Genomic DNA, 21510 nt, shown 5'->3' on the forward strand with positions numbered 1-21510 from the left:
ATTGGCTCTGGTGTCCTCCATCTTGGATGAGGCACAGAGTCTATATAAGACCCTGACACACGCCGCATGGCGCTCAGTCCTCTTGGTTCATGCATGAGGGTAGACGCCCTGTGCACGTTCCTCTAGGCATTCCTCTGTCTATGCAAGGTGAGCGCTACCGGCAGGGTAGCGTTCTTATACCTTACAGCTTCGGCTGCTGTCCGTATCCTTACCTCTTAGGGGAGCGGACATAGGCAGGTGCCTGAGGCACATGGTCTGGCTGGGCCTTGTGATTCGACTCGTAGGTGGACGTTGCCGCTAGGGTAACGTTCCTTATACTGCGTCTGGCAGTTGTTCGTATCCTCGCACACTAGGGGAGCGAACAGAGGTAGGAGCTTTGTGCGGCTTACGCTGCTGTTCGTCTCTTTTGCACCACTAGAAGAGCGGACCTAGGCAGGTGCCATATCTAGTGGTTCGTGTCCTCGCACACTAGTGGAGCGAACGCAGGTAGGAGCTTTGTGCGGCTTACGCTGCTGTTCGTCTCTTTTGCACCACTAGAAGAGCGGACCTAGGTAGGTGCCATTTCGCACACATTGCCTTTGTCTCTGTGATTGTTAACAGAGATCATTCCACACACCCTCCAAGTGGGGGAGGAATTGCTTTGCTTACTTATTGTATCCTTCTGTGAGTTAACAGAGGTATTGCACTCTGCCATAGTCTGCAGCAGAGTCTTTGCACGGTGGACCCTGACTGTCTGATACTCCTTTGAGTTATTATCAGACAGCCCCCCGTAACATTAGGACTGAGCCAAGGGTCTGGCAGTTATGGCAGAATATCAGCAGTTACACCGTTACATACAAGTACTTGAGTCACGGCTCAAGAGTATAGAGGATAAACCTCAGACCATGGTGACATCTGCACATGATCCTCGACTTGCTCTGCCAAACAGATATTCTGGCGATGCCAGATCATGTCGTGGTTTCATTAGTCAGTGTCAGATACACCTAGAGGTCAACTCTTCTCGCTTCTCTACGGAGAGGTCCAGAGTAGGCTTTATCATCTCCTTACTTCAGGACAAAGCCTTAGAATGGGCGACTCCCCTATGGGAGCGCTCTGATGTGGTTACTCTGAGACATCAAGACTTTCTTGATGCTCTTAAGGCGGTATTCATGGGTCCGCAGGTTACCCATGATGCGGCCCTGAGACTGTTAGATCTATCTCAGGGTTCGTTATCCACTAGTTCTTATGCCATTGCTTTTAGAACTCTGGTGGCAGAACTAGATTGGCCAGAGAAGGTGTTGATTCCTATCTTCTGGAGAGGGTTGGCAGGCTATGTCAAGGATGCTCTTGCTACTCGTGAGGTCCCTGCTTCTCTGGAGGACTTGATCACAGTAGCAACGAGGATCGATGTACGCCATAAGGAACGTAGACTCGAGGTCTCTTCCTCATGCCCTAAGCATCGGGCTATTCCAGTTGTTGAGGGTCCACTACCATCTTCCTCAGCATCTGAAACATCTCCCACTCCTATGGAGTTAGGTCATACGTCTTCCAGACTACGCAAGTCTGGTCCTCCTATATGTTACGTATGTTGTCAGGCTGGGCACTATGCCAACAAGTGTCCTAGTCGTCAGGGAAACTCCCTGGTCTAGTAACCATTAGAGGGGGGTTACTAGAGACGTCTTCTGCACCCTCTAAGTGTTGTATCCCAGGTCAGCTCTCGTTATCTGAGAATACATGGCCTATTATGGCTTTTGTGTATTCCGGAGCTGACGGGACTTTTGTGTCCTCAGGATTTGTAAAGGGACACAATATTCCCTCTATCATGTTAGAGGCGCCTATTCCTGTCCGTGTTGTTAATGGAACTATGTTGTCTGACTCCATTACATTGAGGACAGTTCCCTTGCGCCTTTCCCTGTCTCAGGGTCACATAGAGGAGATTTCTTTTCTTGTTTTGCCTGAGGGTATAGACGACATCCTTCTGGGTCTCCCATGGCTTCGGACTCATGCTCCTCACATTGACTGGGAGTCTGACAGCATTATTAATTGGGGTTCGAAATGTCAGTCCCGATGTCTTCCCTTACCACCTAAGGTCATTGCGGTTGCATCTACTGATCTCTCTCCCATACCTACACCCTATCTGGATTTCGCTGACGTGTTCTCCAAACAGGGTGCTGAGGTTCTTCCACCCCATAGGCCGTATGACTGTGCCATAGACCTTATCCCAGGTTCGGTTCCACCTAAAGGCAGGGTTTACCCCCTGTCGATACCTGAGTCGGAGGCCATGTCGACCTATATAAGAGAGAGTTTAGAGAAGGGGTTCATTCGTAAGTCTGTCTCTCCCGCGGGAGCTGGGTTTTTCTTTGTTCGGAAGAAAGAGGGTGATTTGCGTCCCTGCATAGATTACAGGGGTCTCAACGCAATCACGATAAAGAACAAATACCCATTACCTTTAATTTCGGAGCTCTTTGACAGACTGAGAGGAGCTCAAGTTTTTACGAAGTTGGATCTGCGGGGTGCGTATAACTTGGTACGAATTCGAAAGGGTGACGAATGGAAGACCGCTTTTAACACCCGAGACGGTCACTATGAATACCTCGTCATGCCTTTTGGGTTATGTAATGCACCCGCAGTATTTCAGGACTTCGTAAACGATGTGTTCAGGGATTTACTGTTATCCTCAGTAGTGGTGTATCTGGACGACATCCTGATTTTTTCTCCTGATCTGGAGACTCATCGTCAGGATGTCGTTCGTGTCCTTTCCCGTTTAAGGGAGCACTCATTGTTTGCTAAACTCGAGAAATGTGTATTCGAGCAGTCCTCATTGCCTTTTTTGGGTTACATTATCTCACAAGAGGGCCTGGCTATGGATCCTGCGAAGCTCTCTGCTGTCCTGCAATGGTCCGAACCTCATTCCTTGAAGGCGGTGCAACGCTTCTTAGGATTCATAAATTATTACAGGCAGTTCATACCCCATTTTTCTACTTTGGTGGCCCCTTTGGTGGCCTTGACTAAGAAAGGTGCTAATCCCAAAGCCTGGTCTACTGAGACATCTCAGGCTTTTGAGGCAGTAAAAAGACACTTTTCAACTGCTCCCGTTCTTCAAAGACCCGATGAGAGTAAGCCCTTCCTCTTAGAGGTTGATGCCTCTTCAGTGGGTGCTGGTGCGGTCTTGTATCAAAAGAACGGTGCAGGTAGAAAAAGGCCGTGTTTCTTCTTTGCTAAAACCTTTTCACCGGCAGAGAGAAACTATACCATTGGGGATAGGGAACTGCTCGCCTTGAGATTAGCCTTGGAGGAGTGGCGTCACTTGCTGGAAGGAGCGAAACATCCTTTCCAGGTCTATACAGACCATAAGAATCTGACGTACTTACAAACCGCTCAGCGTCTGAATCCTCGGCAAGCCCGCTGGTCCTTGTTTTTCTCCCGCTTTCACTTCTCCATCAACTATCTGTCTGGGAGTAAGAATAACAAGGCAGACGCCCTGTCTCGCTCTATGCTTTCTACCCAGGAAGAGATTGACGAACCTCGTCTTATCCTTCCCTCCAGGGTTTTTCATACGCTCTCGCCTGTGACGTTAGACCAAATCCCACCGGGCAAGACCTTTGTTCCGCCTGATCGACAGAATGATATACTGTCATGGGCCCACACCTCAAAGGTGGGTGGGCATTTTGGTATTAGACGGACACGAGAGTTACTGGAGAGGTGGTATTGGTGGCCACACTTAGCCAGCCACGTCAAGAGATATGTCGGTTCCTGCTACTCGTGTGCTCGCAACCGTCCATTACGGCAGAGACCGGCTGGGCTCTTGCATCCTTTACCAGTGCCAGATAGACCATGGGAGGTGGTAGGCATGGACTTTGTGGGTGATCTTCCATGTTCACAGGGACATAGATTTGTGTGGGTCATTACGGACCATTTCTCCCGGATGGTTCATCTCGTACCGTTATCGAGAATCCCATCTTCCAGGGTACTAGCCAAACTATTCCTCAAGCATGTCTTTAGGCTTCACGGGATGCCAGATCGTATCATTTGTGATAGAGGCCCGCAATTTGCTTCCCGTTTCTGGCGAGATCTTTGTAGCCTTCTGCAAATTGAGTTGAATCTATCTTCGGCATACCATCCGGAGACCAATGGTTTGGTTGAGCGTACCAATCAATCCATGATTATATACCTTCGACACTTTGTTGCTGAGAACCACGATAACTGGTCCTCCCTCCTACCCTGGGCAGAATTTGCCCTTAACAATTCGCTGGCTGAGGCCACTGGGCAGACACCGTTCGTACTCAATAATGGGCAACACCCTAGGGTACCGGTACCGTTTCCCGCTGCTGCACCTCCTCCTCTTGTGGCCGACTGGGCAACTAATGCCAGAGAGGTTTGGGATCGGACTCAAGAGTCAATCCAAGCAGCTAAGGACCGTATGAAGACGGTGTCCGATCGGTTTCGTCGCCCGGCTCCTGTCTTTTCTCCAGGGGACTTTGTGTGGCTCTCTGCAAAAAACGTGAAACTTAGAGTGAGCTCTGTCAAATTTGCTCCTCGCTTCCTGGGTCCTTATGAGGTTCTTCGACAGGTAAATCCTGTAGTCTACCAATTGAAGTTACCCGTCCATCTTAGGATCCATGACAAATTCCATGTTTCACTGCTAAAGCCGGCTATTTTACCTCACGCTCGTGAAGTGCACTCTCCTGCTTCTGATTCCTCTCGCTCTAGCTATGAGGTACGAGCCATAGTTGGTTCTAAGATGGTTAGAGGGCGCAGGTTCTTCTTGATAGATTGGGAGGGCTACGGCCTGGAACATCGCTCTTGGGAGCCTGAGGAGGCTGTCCATGCTCCCGACTTAGTTGCTGATTACCTGCGTCGCCGGGAGGGGGGCCCTTGAGGGGGAGGTACTGTTACGGTTGCTGCGAGCACTGGAGACTATGTCCAGATTTCTTGCTACTGCACATGTGCGAGCGCTGGAGACTAAGTCCAGATTTCTTGCTACTGCACATGTGCGAGCGCTGGAGACTAAGTCCAGATTTCTTGCTACTGCACATGTGCGAGCGCTGGAGACTAAGTCCAGATTTCTTGCTACTGCACATGTGCGAGCGCTGGAGACTAAGTCCTATCTTGGAGCCATTGCACATGTGCGGGTGACATCATCGCTGACACGAGGTCACATGTCTCTGACACCTTCTATGCCGATTGGTCGCTGGTCATGTGCTTGTGACGCCTTGCTCGGTGATAGGCCAGCATGACGTCACTCTTGTCGTTCTGGCAGCCGATTGGCTCTGGTGTCCTCCATCTTGGATGAGGCACAGAGTCTATATAAGACCCTGACACACGCCGCATGGCGCTCAGTCCTCTTGGTTCATGCATGAGGGTAGACGCCCTGTGCACGTTCCTCTAGGCATTCCTCTGTCTATGCAAGGTGAGCGCTACCGGCAGGGTAGCGTTCTTATACCTTACAGCTTCGGCTGCTGTCCGTATCCTTACCTCTTAGGGGAGCGGACATAGGCAGGTGCCTGAGGCACATGGTCTGGCTGGGCCTTGTGATTCGACTCGTAGGTGGACGTTGCCGCTAGGGTAACGTTCCTTATACTGCGTCTGGCAGTTGTTCGTATCCTCGCACACTAGGGGAGCGAACAGAGGTAGGAGCTTTGTGCGGCTTACGCTGCTGTTCGTCTCTTTTGCACCACTAGAAGAGCGGACCTAGGCAGGTGCCATATCTAGTGGTTCGTGTCCTCGCACACTAGTGGAGCGAACGCAGGTAGGAGCTTTGTGCGGCTTACGCTGCTGTTCGTCTCTTTTGCACCACTAGAAGAGCGGACCTAGGTAGGTGCCATTTCGCACACATTGCCTTTGTCTCTGTGATTGTTAACAGAGATCATTCCACACACCCTCCAAGTGGGGGAGGAATTGCTTTGCTTACTTATTGTATCCTTCTGTGAGTTAACAGAGGTATTGCACTCTGCCATAGTCTGCAGCAGAGTCTTTGCACGGTGGACCCTGACTGTCTGATACTCCTTTGAGTTATTATCAGACAGCCCCCCGTAACAGCGGGCTAGTATGTCGCCAAGCATTTTTCATCAGGCGCTAGCGAACGTTTTGTCGAAATTTTCTCGTCCGGAATGTTTATTGCAATATGTGGACGATATCTTGTTGAGTACGGAGGATGAGAATCTGCATATTTCTCTACTGGCAGAATTGTTTGAGCTGCTGCATGATGCAGGTTTAAAACTGAATACCAAAAAGGTCAAGCTGATGCAGACTGAGGTCAGGTTTTTAGGAGTTCTGCTAAGTCCAGGTACACGGCGACCCCTACAGGACAGAATAGAGGCAATTGCATCTCTTCCAATTCCAACATCACACAAGGCACTAAGACATTTTTTAGGACTTGTAAATTACTCAAGGGATTTCATTGAAAATTTTGCTGACAAAGCCAGACCTTTGTATGATCTTTTAAAAGGTGACAATGATGATTATTTTGGTCCCTGGTGTGTCGAACAGGAAAAAGCCTTCACACAATTGAAACATGATCTACAACACGCACCTGCGTTAAGTATGGTGGAAAGGAACGCACCTTTTGCGCTTCAAGCACACACTTCAGAGACAAGTATCTCTGTGGTTTTGCTGCAGCTGCAAGGGGGGGAATGGAGAATCTTGGGGTACTTCTCTAAGCTTCTCTCACCTGTTGAGAGGGGGTTTGAGGTGTGCGCAAGACACCTGGTGGGAGTGTATTTTGCGATAAAAATCACTCAACACATCATCGGGTTCCAAAAGGTTATTCTCCAAACGCCACATTCCACACTGAAACTTCTCTTTGAGAAAAATATCCCAGGTGTGTCAAATCATAGATTTGCCCATTGGTTGCTCTCATTGTCTCCAAATCAAATTGAGGTAGATTATAAGGCCAAATATGTTCTTCCTCAATTGATGCAGTATGAAGGACAAACCCATGATTGCATAGAAACGTTCCATGAACCAAGTCCATCTCTCTTCAGACGACAGTCGGAAGACGAAGATGAACCTGTGTTTGTAGACGGTTCTAGATTTTTTCTGGAAGGACACTATCACACAGGATATGGAATTTTCTATTCCAAGCGAGGACAAGTGGTAAAACACAAGTTACCGAGTCATTTCTCAGCTCAAAGGGCAGAGATAGAAGCGGTAAGAATGGTCCTACAGCTGAATGAAGCTGATGATCAAACTCCAATGGTAATCTACAGTGATAGCTCCTATGTTGTCAGATCCCTAACCGATTACCTGCCTGTTTGGGAAAGGAGAGGCTACGTGGACTCGTCCAACAAAGCCTTGGTGCATCGCGATACGCTAGAATCAATTTTTGAGATGGCATCTAGGGCCCCAAATAGATTTGCTATAGTGAAAGTCGCTGCACATCAAAGATCTGATGATGAGTTATCTGTAGGAAATGCAACCGCAGATGCTCTAGCCAAAGAAGCTGCCCTGACAGGAGAGGAAGTGTTTGACTCTGAACCTTCTGAGAATTCAGCGGTTCAAAGAGCAGACACGTACATACCTTCATTTGCAGAAGAACAGAGAAAAGATCCTTCTCTTGTTACTTCTCTGGATGATCCAAAACCTCCTTTTATCTGTGAAAATGGGGTTTTGTGTCACAGTTCAAATGGAGAATTGCGTCCAGTTGTACCAAAACATCTACAGGTAGAATTCACTCGATACAACCATGAGAGTTTAGGTCACTTGGGACAACAGAAATTGTTAGTCATTCTCAAGGAGAAATTTTATTGGGAAAAAATGGACGAAACAGTTCAAAGTGTTGTACTATCATGTCTCAATTGTGCCCAAATAAATCCAAGACCTAAAGGACAGAAGCCACCACTTCTACGAATCGCACCTGCAGATGGTCCATGGTCTACACTGCAGATAGACTATATTGGTCCTTTACCCTCAGGTAAACATGGTCTCAGGTATGCATTGATTGTGGTAGATGTGTTCTCAAAATGGGTAGAAATATTACCTGTTAGGAAAGATGATGCTTTGTCCACAGCAAGGGAATTGGTACAACATGTCTTTTGTACTTGGGGGATCCCAAGGATGATTACCTCCGATCGAGGTAGCCACTTCACAGGTAAAATCATGCAAACTGCTTGTGCTATTCTAGGGGCGCGACAGCAATTTCATGTCCCCTATCATCCACAATCTGCGGGAATTGTGGAAAGAATGAATAGAACAATCAAGTCCAGAATTGCAAAGATGCTTTTGGACAAAGGTAACACTTGGGTTGACAAGGTACCTTTCATACTCATGAGTATAAGAGGTTCAATCTCTTCTACAACTCAATTCACTCCGTTTGAGTTGATGACGGGAAGAAAAATGCCATTGTGGTTTCCACATGAGCCATTTTTATCCACTCCACAAAAAGATGCTATCTCAAGGTCCCAATGGTTGAGATCGCTACAGGAGAACTTGAAAGCGATTCTGCCATATGCGGCATCGAGAATGCAGAAAATGGAGCCACCCTATGAGTCCAAATGCAAGAAAGGTGCTCTAATGATGATCAAAACCTTTCGCAAGAGTGGTCCATGGGAGTGTAATTGGGAAGGTCCTTTTGAAGTCCTTGAGACTATGGGACAAGTCATGATTCTTGTGCACCGAGTGTCAAATGTGGTAAAAAAGACCCGGAAAACACAAAAAGTGTGGGTTCACGTTGACCAGTGCAAAATATTTGTGACAAAATAATGATACTGCATTTCTTTCCAGGAAGAAATGGATTCCGATAAGAACTGGAATAAAGAACCTAAAGACTGTGAAGGAAAGATGACATCAAGCCTTCTGGAGAAAGAACATCTTCCCAAGCTCAAGACAAGCTTCTACGTGATGGGATCTACTTTCCTGCTGCTTTGCTTTATCTTCGTCATTGTTTACATGTTACATCAAGGAACAATCGCCAATGATGTGAATGAGCGGACTAGAGAGATTCAACATTCACGAAGACCGAGAGGATCAGATACACGGAACTTACTGACAGAGAACATCACGGATGATTCTGTGGAGATAACAGGAAATATCTGCATGGGATATGGAACAAAATGTTGCATTGAATTACATTTCGTACACGACACAGACATAATATTACATGCGATTGCAGGACCTAAAACTAGATTCACACAATTACAAGGAGAATATGTACACAATAATAAAACGGGTACATGGGAATGTTCTCCTACAGATGTACTATACTGGAACATAGAGATCAGAGGTGATGAACCTGCTATATGGTCCGGTGATATTACAAATGACATGATTGCAAGGGGAAAGTTTGGAAGATCCAAAACAGAAATTTTGTTAAAAACTCAGGTTTTTGGGAAAATTCTGGATCCTTCTTTACTCTCCATTACAGAAGGAGATAAAGATTGGGTCAAAACATGGAATTTCCAGATAACACGGGAACCTGTGCAAGTTCAGGTATCTGTAGTGTTTACCATTACTAACACTATAGTTCCGGAAATAAGGGTTTCACCACAGACAGTACATAACAAAGAAAATACATTTCCCATAATGTTAAAATGTAACACAAGGTTGAAATTGCCTTCTGAGTCTTTGTTGACATGGACCAAAAATTCATCATTTTTGGGAAGTTTTTTAAACAGTCCAACTAATGTCATTCACAGAGGTCAGATTGGTAATATCAGATGGATGGATGATAATTTCATTTTTTCCTTAGAGAATCCATCTTCCAGGGACTCTGGAATTTACCAGTGTTGCGTTGAAACAAAGACACATTACAGACATTGTAAAGACATTAGTGTGAATATTTGGTCAGCAGCAGATAGTGCATGCACAGACACGAGGTTCATGCCGTCTACTCCTTTCCAAATTGATCAATTTCAGTCCAAGTCCTTATTAAGGGATGGAGAATTTATGACAATGGTGTGGACTTTCAATATGTCTCATTGGAAGATCTCTACCAGGTTTCCTCAGTGTCAATCACATCTCATAAACATGGAGATGGGGATAGAACAATGGTTTGGGAAAAGAACAGCTCAGACTAGGAGTAAGAGAGGAGTGTTAGAAGGAATTCTGGGAGGAATTGGGACAGTGGGAAGTCTGACTAATGCCATGAATATACAGACACTTAAGTCAGATTTGGATAATATTGGTTTTATTGGAGGAAAAGGTGTAAAGGTTCAGAAGAGTCTGAATCAACTTCTTGAAAAGATGGTAATGAATACAGCTGCTGTACTAGGGTCTTCCGTGTCACATCTACAGGATGCTACATTAGCTCTCGTGGAAAGCACACACGAAACACAAGTAGCTAAAGCGTGCCTGGAGATACAGATAGAGTATTCTTCTAATCTGAAGTTGATTGCACAAGCTTTACAGAGTGGAATTACTCCACTGGGAATACTGCGAAATTTACCTGTAGAGTATGATTTTGCATTGAATCATACGGATTTGTGGGTAAATAAGTGGTTAGGATGTGAACGAAACATTTGTGTTGGCACATCGCTAATCCCAGTGATCGGAAGAGAAGGAACTATTGTTCCTGTTACAGTTTTGGGTATACCTGTGAGTAACACACAACAAGTGTTCTATCAACTGCAGTACACAGATTTTGCATTTGATGGAGTGAACACTGAACAAGTAGACATTTCTTCATGTTTGCATTTTGTTTCTAAGGTGATGTGTTTACCTGGACAGGATAAGGTGATTTATCATTCATGTTTTCATAATCATTCTTCTTGTCATGCGAGAATAGAGACTGTACAGACACTACATGATCTGGTGACTCCAGTAAGTCCAAATAAGATTTGTTTTCAGGTCATGTCTGAGACAGAGAAGGTTTCTGTTTTCTATTCTACTTGTGTACATAAGGAAAACCTACCTATGGGTTTGTATTGTATAGAAGGAAATGTGAGATCTCTTTCAAAGAAGGAAGGAAGTTTTAATATCACTTCTATAGGAAGGAGAAACTTAACGGCATTTCCCATACAATTCAATTTATCACAGATAAATGATTTTCCTTGGGATATGTGGACAAGTGAAATAAAGAAAGATAAGGGTTTGTTAGATTTATTAACGAAACAGTTGAAGGAAGCAGAAATTATATTCAGGCATGAACAAGGTGAATTAAGTGATATTGAACACGAATGGAATGGAATGTCAGGTAGAACTTGGTGGAAGAGTTTTAGCAAATCTGTACATTCCTGGTCTCAGTCATCTTTTCAGTCAGCGGTTGGTAATGTTTTATTTAATCCCATCATAATCATATTTTTATTAGTTTTGATGTGTATTATATATCAAGTTTTTGTGATGTGTAGAATTCAGAAGATATATAGGAACATAAAAATAGAAATGAAAAAGGAAGATAACATTCTTAGAGGAATGTTAAATCGCAAGATGACTTTTTGACAGAAAGTTGCAGATTGGTTTATCAAGTCAAATATTGGTCTAGAATTTTCAACAAGAATGTATGTGATACGAATGATGACACGATTGAGTTAGGGTTTCCCGGGGGTTCATCAAACTTCATAAAAGGGGGGACTGTAAAATAGTGAGTTTATGGAGATTTGATTCATAAACTGGATTACATGCATTCATATAATGTATGTATATTTCGCCATTGCCTTTAAGGATGCCTGTGAGTTGGAAAATGCTAACCAAGGTTTTTGACATTGTAGAACCAAAGTCATCTGCTATTGTTCATCAAAGTTGTCAACGAGGAGCTATATTCGGTTTGGAATTTTGGGCTAAGAACTGAAATAGCTATGAGAAACTTCCTTCTGTTACACTAAGGTCAAAGTTCAGCGAGCCTCAAAGGAGTTAAATATAAGTTGAAGTAGGTCTAGTTACAAGTCTCTACTGCGCAAGTACACTTATTTCGCGGGGAAAACGAACCACGTGACATGACATAATGCTGAACTAAAATAAGGATAGTTACTTCTTGTAATACCATGTAAAGAGATAAGGACAATCAGGAGGAGGGGTTTGGATTATAAAAGCAGCCCACACTTCAAAGGGTTAGAAGAAGAAGGAGGGAGAGGCAGAAGGTGACAGGAGAAAGACGGACTCATCAAACCCGACCAGACCATCTACAGACAGAGAGACGGCTTACACACACCACAGCGATGTAAGATAAATGAACTATTATTTTTTCTCTCTGCTTACCTGTCTATCCATCTATTAACTCAAGCCAAGACAGTTATTTTTCTCTAATGACTGTAACCTCAAACTCTTAATCTGAATAAATCCATAATATGTTTTTGCACCAATTCTCACTCCAATCATTATATACTGGCTTTGCAGTTTGTCGCCTTAAACCGGTTATTTAACAGGCTCTGCCCACAATTGCCATAAACCATGGCGATGTTGAAAGTGGGTGGTGTTTCCCCCACAGTGATATGATGGACTGTGAGCAGAAAGAAAGTGTGGGCATGCCACTTAGTGCCAGGAACGCCCCGTGGGGTGGGAAAGATGAGCCCAGCAGGAGCCAGTATAGCAAGGGCTTCCCCTGCAGCAGCGTTTCAGCCAGCAGCTGTGATGTTGCTGAAAGAGGGCGGGTCTGCAGTGGAGATGCAGAGAGCGGAGTTGAGCACATGGAAAGGTCTTAAGAAATGGAGGAAAATGAAGTGTCAGCTACAGAACACAGCAATGCCCCTCTGCTCCTTGGGCAGGAGACTTTGCCTGACTCCAGGGGTGACATGGCAGTGCAGCAGAGGGGTGAAGAAAAGGATATAGATGAAGGTGGAATACTTATGGAAATTAGACAACTGGAGTCCCCCATAAACCTGGCTACATTGTCATTTGGCGATGATGAGGGAAGGAAGAAATCCAAGGGCGCACGGGAGGTGCCAAGTTACCAGTATATGAGCTTGTATTCTGCTGCTGTGACTGCCGCCTCCTGTGAGAGCCCTGATGGGAAGATGCACTGGGGCTCTGCAGTGAGTCAGGGACACCTGTCCGATGGGGCGAGAGAAAGGAAGGGTAAATGTGTTAGTGCTGCTATCCCTGTGGTAAACACCAGGGGCAGCAGAGCTGTGGTACCAGCAATGGCACTGAATTCAGAGCATGGGGGAGTTCCTGTATCTCCCTCCCCATCTATGCCGGCCACCAACGGGGCTGGGAGTGGCGAGATGGAGAAGGGGAGACACGGCTGCGACAGGGGGGCCTCATGCTGGAAGTACACTGAAAGGTGTAAAATGGGCGTCCCAAGAGGTGGGGGGTTGAGCTGCTGCTGCGGATGGAGGATTCTGAAAGGACTGAGAATAACACCAAGAACAATGTAAATAATGTACATATGGCTAAAGCCTCACTCTTGCCTGTCCAAACAGGTATGAGTGGAGAGGAGATAGAAGTGGTATTGCTGAGGGTGCGAGTGGTGCGGCGGGTGAGGTGTCTGGTTGGGTATGTATCCACTGCCCCATCCCCCTGGTGACAACATCTGGCCCTCAAGTCAGTAGCTATGATGGGGCCGCTGTCACCAGGGCAAGAATGCAGAGATTGTCAGAGGTTAGGTCCTATGATTTCGGGGGGGGGGGGGGGGGGGTGGTCACTTGCAACAGGGCATTCTGAGCACCCTGAAGAGAGGAAACCATCAAAGTAGGGGATGGGGTGGTGGATCTGTCTTTTTGGATAAAAAGACATGGTCTGGTCGTCTTAAGGGCGTTTCACACATCCGGCATTTCGCCGGATTGACGGATCCGGTATACTCCAGTACAGTGTTAATACTGTATAATGGCATCGCGGCAAGCTCTGGTCACATGTTCCGGTCACATGACAGCATGTGACCGGCGGTTGCCGTGATGCCATTGTACTGTATACACTATACTGGAGTGCGCCGGATCCAGCAATCTGGCGAAATGCTGGATGTGTGAAACGGCCCTGACAAGATGAAGGGGCGGAGACAGTGTGGTCCCTGCCGACATCAGGGCAAGGTAGTTCTCGTAAGAATGTCGTCTGTTTTCGCTGGTCGAGTCAAGAAGCGTGTCCCAGGGATTGTAGGGACTAGATGGCTGAGCTCCTGGCGAACATGGGCTTCAAGGGACTTGGTGGCCCTGATCCAGCCTTAGAGTATGAACTGTTTTGACATCTGTTGTTTGAGGCCAGAGGGAATGGAACTTTTTTGGTCTCATTACAAGCTGACTAGGAATGGCCCCAAGTGAAAAAAAATCTTACTGTTTAGGCCATGACCCGGCAGAACATGGTAAAGAAAGTGACTGTCATAACAGCTAACAAGACACTTTCTTACGTTGACATTATGACCTGGATCAGCTGCTATGGCGGAGGTGGTCAAGGGCCCTGAAAAATTCAGGACCACTTTGGCTTCTGGACAGGGTCCTGGAACTTCATGGTTAAGTTGAAGATTTTGGGCAATATACAGTGCTGGCCAAAAGTATTGACACCCCTGCAATTCTGTCAGATAATACTCAGTTTCTTCTTGAAAATGATTGAATTCACAAATTCTTTGGTATTATTATCTTCATATATTTTGCTTGCAATGAAAAAACACAAAAGAGAATGAAACAAAAATCAAATCATTGATCATTTCACACAAAACTCCAAAAATGGGCCAGACAAAAGTATTGGCACCCTTAGCCTAATACTTGGTTGCACAACCTTTAGCCAAAATAACTGCGAACAACCGCTTCCGGTAACCATTAATGAATTTCTTACAATGCTCTGCTGGAATTTTAGACCATTCTTCTTTGGCAAACTGTTCCAGGTCCCTGAGATTTGAAGGGTGCCTTCTCCAAACTGCCATTTTGAGATCTCTCCACAGGTGTTCTATGGAATTCAGGTCTGGACTCATTGCTGGCCACTTTAGTAGTCTCCAGTGCTTTCTCTCAAACCATTTTCTAGTGCTTTTTGAAGTGTGTTTTGGGTCATTGTGCTGCTGGAAGACCCATGACCTCTGAGGAAGACTCAGTTTTTCACACTGGGCCCTACATTATGCTGCAAAATTTGTTGGTAGTCTTCAGACTTCATAATGCCATGCACACGGGCAAGCAGTCCAGAGGCAGCAAAGAAACCCCAAAACATCAGGGAACCTCCGCCATGTTTGACTGTAGGGACCGTGTTCTTTTCTTTGAATGCCTCTTTTTTTTTCCTGTAAACTCTATGTTGATGGCTTTTCCCAAAAAGCTCTACTTTTGTCTCATCTGACCAGAGAACATTCTTCCAAAACGTTTTAGGCTTTCTCAGGTAACTTTTGGCAAACTCCAGCCTGGCTTTTTTATGTCGAGATTCTGAGCCTGAGGAGGAAACTTGAGATTCTTGTCTCGGTTGGAGGTGACCGCGAGGAAATATCCAGAGTGAGAACCTTGCTAAAGAGATGTCATGATAGGCACACATCTTTAGTTTTTGAGAGTGATTTCGGAAAGTACTGCTCACCTGACCCTTACAAAAACTGTGACAGATCAGTGAATAGTAAAATTGTTGTGGTTCTGAAGGACAGTACAGGATCTCTGATACGGTCCAAATCAGGGATTCTGGAAGTTGTCAGATCCTACTACTCTCACCTCTTGGGGAGGAAGGAGTTAGATCGAGAGAAGGTATAGGCTTTCGTGGCTGATGCTATTCCTCTGTCAGGGGGAGACCCCTCGCTCGGCATTTTGGTGCAAGAGACCAAAGTGAAAGTGAGACTGGGGATTGATGGGCTTCGGCCCAAAAAGACGCCAGGTCCGGATGGCTTATGATTCAAGTTTTACAAGACCTTTAAGGACTCTTTAACCTCCTTGTTGGTATTTAATGAGTGTCTTTCCTTTGGCACATTACCAAAGTCAATGAGGAGGTTTGCTTCGATTCTTCTGTCAAAAGGTAAAGATCCATCACACATTGAGAATTGGCAGCCCATAGCACTTCTCAATGTGGACATGAAGGTTCTGCCTAAAGTGCTGTTTACCAGGTTGGTGAAATTTGCACAACAGCTCTTTTCGGGGTCTCAGCACTGCAGTGTTCCAGGCTGTAGCGCTTTTAGTGCTGTTCTCTGGGTTTGGGAGGCTGTGAAGCAAAGTAGGGCGGGCCTCTGGAAGGGGTATTTGCTGTCCCTGGACCAGGCCAAGACTTTTGCAAGGAGTTCCTAACATTGCTAGTTCTCAGGTCTCATTGTGCTGCTGCTGTCTTTATGCTGTGTTCTGCTACTGATTCGGCTCTGTGTTTCAGTGCATTGCCGATCTGCTGCTGCAATCATCCACACCAGCCACTTACCATGATACCCACTGCCACAAGTGTCCTCATCGGCTGCTACTTCTGCACCCATCCATTCCGGACGACTCCACGACTCGGTCTGCTGCTGCCATCGCTACAATCAGAGACTGTACTGTATCCATGACGCCAGCTGCTGCGGTACCACAGATGCCCTGGGGCTGCTCTCTGCAGGCTACTTACCAGCGTGTGTACCTAAGTGGCAGTAGTGAAGATTAGGCAGCCTGTCTAGTTTGCTCCTCTAGGCAAGTGAACGGTATTTTCTGTCCAGTGGACCCACTAATACTGTGCTCGCCCCATGAGCATAACACAAGAGAGGTGATGTCAGAAGTGCAGCGCTGTTTCCAGGGTAAGCTGTGTGAGGAAAGAGTTAACTTTTTTTTTTAATGGTTAGAAAAATCATAGAAATTCATTCTTCTTTGCAAAGTGCATGTAACAGACTGAGAGCGCATTCCAGGACCCAAGGACAGAGCGATAACACCTGTGCCTAGTCTAAGACAATAAAAGTTGTGTTTTACGCTTACGCCAGGAACCGAAACTCATCTATGCTTTTACTGAGAAATGGAAACTTATGTCTATGACGAGAAACTAAACAAATGCCTTTGTACACAACACAGTTACGCCCCTATTAAGTTGATAAACCCTGTCTGTGTGAAAATAAATTAGTCTTCTTTGGAGCGCACAGCCCTTGCCTTCTGTGTGGATATCAGCGTCTGTCTGTATCTCATTGGGGCTGAGGGAAGCTGAGTCCCGGGACTCCCTCCGCATTTGGTCATCCCTGGCAACTGTTGTGACCCATTGGTCAACCTAACAGCTGTATGTGAGGGACAATTTGAAGTACAAGAATTCTGAGGACAGGGTTGTGCTGACACACTGGTAAGTATGAAGCACTTCCTGCTTCACTGCCTTTTTCTTTAATATAGAGGTCTACAGGAAGGTGGGAGCTTCCATGTGCTGGCCTTCGGCTGGCTAGCATTTCCTATGCCGGGTGAGCCTATGAGGCATTCGGGAATCTGGGTGGCCGAAACCATACTATTTTAATCTTAGTAAGCATAGCGGTTAGGTACTTCACCTGGAATACACAGAGTTTAGTTTCGAAGGGTAGTAAAATTCTCCCAGTAGAAGATGTCTGTAGCAGCATCCTTGGCGAGCTGATAAAGGTAAATGTTTGCTCCTTGGAGTTCGAGCGACTGGGTGCATCAAATGGATTTCATCTTTGGAGGGGCTTCTTCTTTATGGTGCACTTGTTTGCTTATACCCCAAGTCTTCCGGTGGAGGGCTAACTTCTGTCACTTGTAGATTTTTGTTTTATGCAGCATTTCGGTTGGAAAGGTTTGCAAGCGCCGAACTTGACCAAAGTGTGGAGGTTTTGATATTGTTGCTTAGGATTCTGTTGTTATGGTTATTATAGTAGGCGTGTTAGGGTACTTTCACACTTGCGTTTTTTTCCTTCCATCACAATCCGCCCTTTTGGAAAACAGCGGAATCCGTTAACGGATTCCGCTGTTTCCCATAGACTTGTATGGATGACGGATTGTGCCAAAAGTACCTGCGTTGCTTCCGCTGGCCGACGCTGCGTTGCTTCCGGCGGGCAGAAGGAACGCAGCATGTAACTTTTTTTGAGCAGCGGAATCCTTATGATTTCACTGCGCATGCTCTCTCTGGCTCCCTGCACCCATAACCAGGGTACACATCGGGTAACCAAGCAAAGTCCTTTGCCTAGTTACCCGATATTTACCCTGGCTACGTGTGCAGGGAGCCTGACACTTTCCTGCTTGGCTCCGCCCCCTCCCGCACTCCACTCCGCATGTACACATACATACACACACACACGCAGGCGTACACACACACACACACACACACACACACACACTCACCTGTCCTCAGCGCCATGGCCCCGCTCGGCTCCACCCACCCCCGCACACATTCTCGGCGGCCGATCAGCTGAGCGCCCGGCGACTGGCTGCTGTGAGCAATCAGCTGATCACCCGGTGACCGGCTGCTGTGAACGATCAGCTGAGCGCCCAGCAGCCGGGTGATCAGCTGATCGTTCACAATAGTCTGCCGCCGGTGAAACTGTATAAAAAAAAAAAGCTGATTGCGTTGTTTTGTACGATCCATTGCATCTGTTGTGCCACTATATGCAACACATCCGTTGCATCCGTCACACAACGCAATGTAACGGATGCCGTTCAACGCAAGTGTGAAACTAGCCTTAGTAAGGTTGGGGGGGGGGGGGTTTGGTAGGAGGTGTATAAGGACTGGTCAGTCCTGGCCCGTGCTCCAATCTGGGGAAGACTTTGGGGTCTGATCCAAGTTCGGAGAACTTTCCTGAACTAGGTAGCCAGGGTGGATCAGGGGTGGTGAGTTTAGTTACCATATTTAGTATAGGTTTGCTGTGGTTTTTTTTGGAGATGTCATGCAAAATTTAGAAGTCTTAAAAAAAATCTAACATGACTTTTAGAAATCTAGTGCTGCCATATAGTAGTTGTCTGGTAAACGATAATAATCATCGCATGTGTCTGGTCTATTTGGCTTTTAAGTTAGCTTAAATTAGGCTTTTATTACGTTCCACACATAAAACTGTCTAAAAATTCAGTGCGGGGGAATTGTGCCAGAAGTGAGGAGGAAATAATGGGGAAAATGTGACCAAGAGTCATTGTAAGTAAGAGACCGGGAGACACTGCTACCAAGATGTACAAATGTATAACACAGAGAGTGCCGGACCCCGGGACTAAGCTCAGGGCAGAGAAACCAGAGAGCGCCGGACCCCTGGGACTGAGCTCAGGGCAGAGAAACCAGAGAGCGTCGGATCCCAGGACTGACCTCAGGGCAGAGAAATGAGAGAGCGCCGGACCCCAGGGACTAAGCTCAGGGCAGAGAAACCAGAGAGCGCCGGACCCCTCGGACTGAGCTCAGGGCAGAGAAACCAGAGAGCGCCGGACCCCAGGAACGACCTCAGGGCAGAGAAACCAGAGAGCGCCGGACCCCAGGACTGACCTCAGGGCAGAGAAACCAGAGAGCGCCGGACCCCCGGGACTGAGCTTAGGGCAGAGAAACCAGAGAGCGCCGGACCCCTGGGACTGAGCTTAGGGCAGAGAAACCAGAGAGTGCCGGACCCCGGGACTGAGTTCATAGCAGAGAAACCAGAGAGCGTCGGACCCCAGGACTGACCTCAGGGCAGAGAAACGAGAGAGCGCGAGACCCCAGGGACTGAGCTCAGGGCAGAGAAACCAGAGAGCGGCGGACCCCTGGGACTGAGCTCAGGGCAGAGAAACCAGAGAGCGCCGGACCCCAGGACTGACCTCAGGGCAGAGAAACCAGAGAGCGCCGGACCCCAGGACTGAGCTCAGGGCAGAGAAACCAGAGAGCCCAGGTCTGAGCTCAGGGAAGAAAAACCAGAGAGCGACAGACCCCCGGGACTGAGCTCAGGGCAGAGGAAGGGGGATGTAAGGCCGAAACTAGATGTGACGAGAGGGGAAACACATCAACCAGCCTCTGCTCTGCTCCATATACCTCGTACACACACGGCTCCGCTCCGTACACCTCGTACACACACGGCTCCGCTCCGTACACCTCGTACACACACGGCTCCGCTCCGTACACCTCTTACACACACGGCTCCGCTCCGTACACCTCGTACACATACGGCTCTGCTACATCCACAAACCCCTCCTGACCCCACACATAACCTTCCCCTCATCCAGCACCATGACACCCACCACAGCAGAGTCATGCATACACTGAGGAGCTGATCATGTGACCCCTGACTCCTCCCCTCTGTTTTGTGTATATATTTGTGTTTCTTCAGATATTTTGTTATACCATGCCTGAGGAAGAGACCTGAGATGTCTCAAAAGCTTGCTTTATAACATCATATTTTATTTTAGTTAGCCATTAAAAGGTATCACAACTACAAAATTTTAATTTTGTTTCTCTCACGGAGAGCAATCAATCATTCCTCCCCTTCATGTGACATTATCACAGGTCCTGGAAGCACAGAGTAGCCATATAATCTAATGTAGATGCTAGAATGTATGGGCTCTTTCCAGGTATGACGTAATTTCTGTCATGTGATAGGGGTCGTGTTCAAATGGCAGCCGGAATTTCCCTTATTTTTGTAGGTCCATTTGGTCATGGAGTTATTTACAATAGAAGTGGTGGTCTGCGGGTAACCCAACAGATGATTATGGCGGATAGGAGGAAACATCGCCACGCCCACTAACCTGGAAGAAGCCCATACATTCTAGGCTCAACCATCAAGTGTGCGCCTCTGCAGGACTAAGTGTGTGGAGATTCCCCATTACTGGGGCATTAACCCCTTCAGCTCTGAGACTATTTGGGGTGTGGAGGTCTCTAGCTATTTTAGCAACCAAGCAGACCCCACCATCAAGAAATCATTGGGGAAGGAATGGAATGAGCACCTGCTTTTTATTTTCCTAGCATTTTACTTGTGGAAGGGGGAAAATTTACATATGGAAGTCTAAGGGGAAATTCCACCAAAAAGCCATACTCAGGGTTAGAAAAAGAAATGTCAAAACTTAAAGGAGTTGTCCGACATAAACTCCAAAAACAAAAAATTAAGTTAATCTGTGCTGTCTTGTCATATAAAACACCCCCTACATTATTTTTTGTTTTCTAACTTTTGTTTCTCTTGATTTTTCACTTTATTCTCTGCAGCTCCTTGTTTACATTCAGCACAACCTGAGGCCCGTTTCACACGTCAGTGAAAAACACTGACGTTTTTCACTGGCGTGTAAAACACGCACATGTCCCTGCGTGTGCCGTGAATCACGGCACACGTGGGTTGTCTAAGTGCAATCCGGGCTCCGTTCTCCGTGGCCCGTGATTGCACTTAGTAATTAACTCACCTGCGCCCGCTCCCGCTCTCCATGGTGCTGATCGCTCCCGCGGTGCAGCATCCGGCCGGCGCTGACCCCCGCAGCAGCTGCTTCCGGGTCGGCTGTGTCGCGCATCATGAATATGCGCGACAATAATGAGCCGGCTCAGAAGCAGCAGGCTGCACGGGCTGCAGAGGACATCGCTGGACGCCGGGTGAGTTAAAATGTTTTTTATTTTAAAAGCACGTTTTTTTCTGGCACGTGTTTCAAGGACCACACCACTGCGTGGTCCGTGGGATATCAGTGATGCCGGAAAAAAATGGACATGTCTCCGTGCGGCAATCCCGCACACGCGGGTACGCCGCACGGAGACACGTGCAGTGAAAAATCACTGATGTGTGAGCAGACCCATTCATTATAATGTGTCTGCGTATGTCAGTGATCCTGGTACGTTTAAAAAAAAAGCACAAACGTACCAGAATCACTGACGTGTGAAAGAGGCCTAACTGACATGTTTGACTGCCAA

This window comes from Anomaloglossus baeobatrachus, chromosome 5, assembly GCF_048569485.1.
Source record: "Anomaloglossus baeobatrachus isolate aAnoBae1 chromosome 5, aAnoBae1.hap1, whole genome shotgun sequence".
Taxonomy (NCBI): domain Eukaryota; kingdom Metazoa; phylum Chordata; class Amphibia; order Anura; family Aromobatidae; genus Anomaloglossus; species Anomaloglossus baeobatrachus.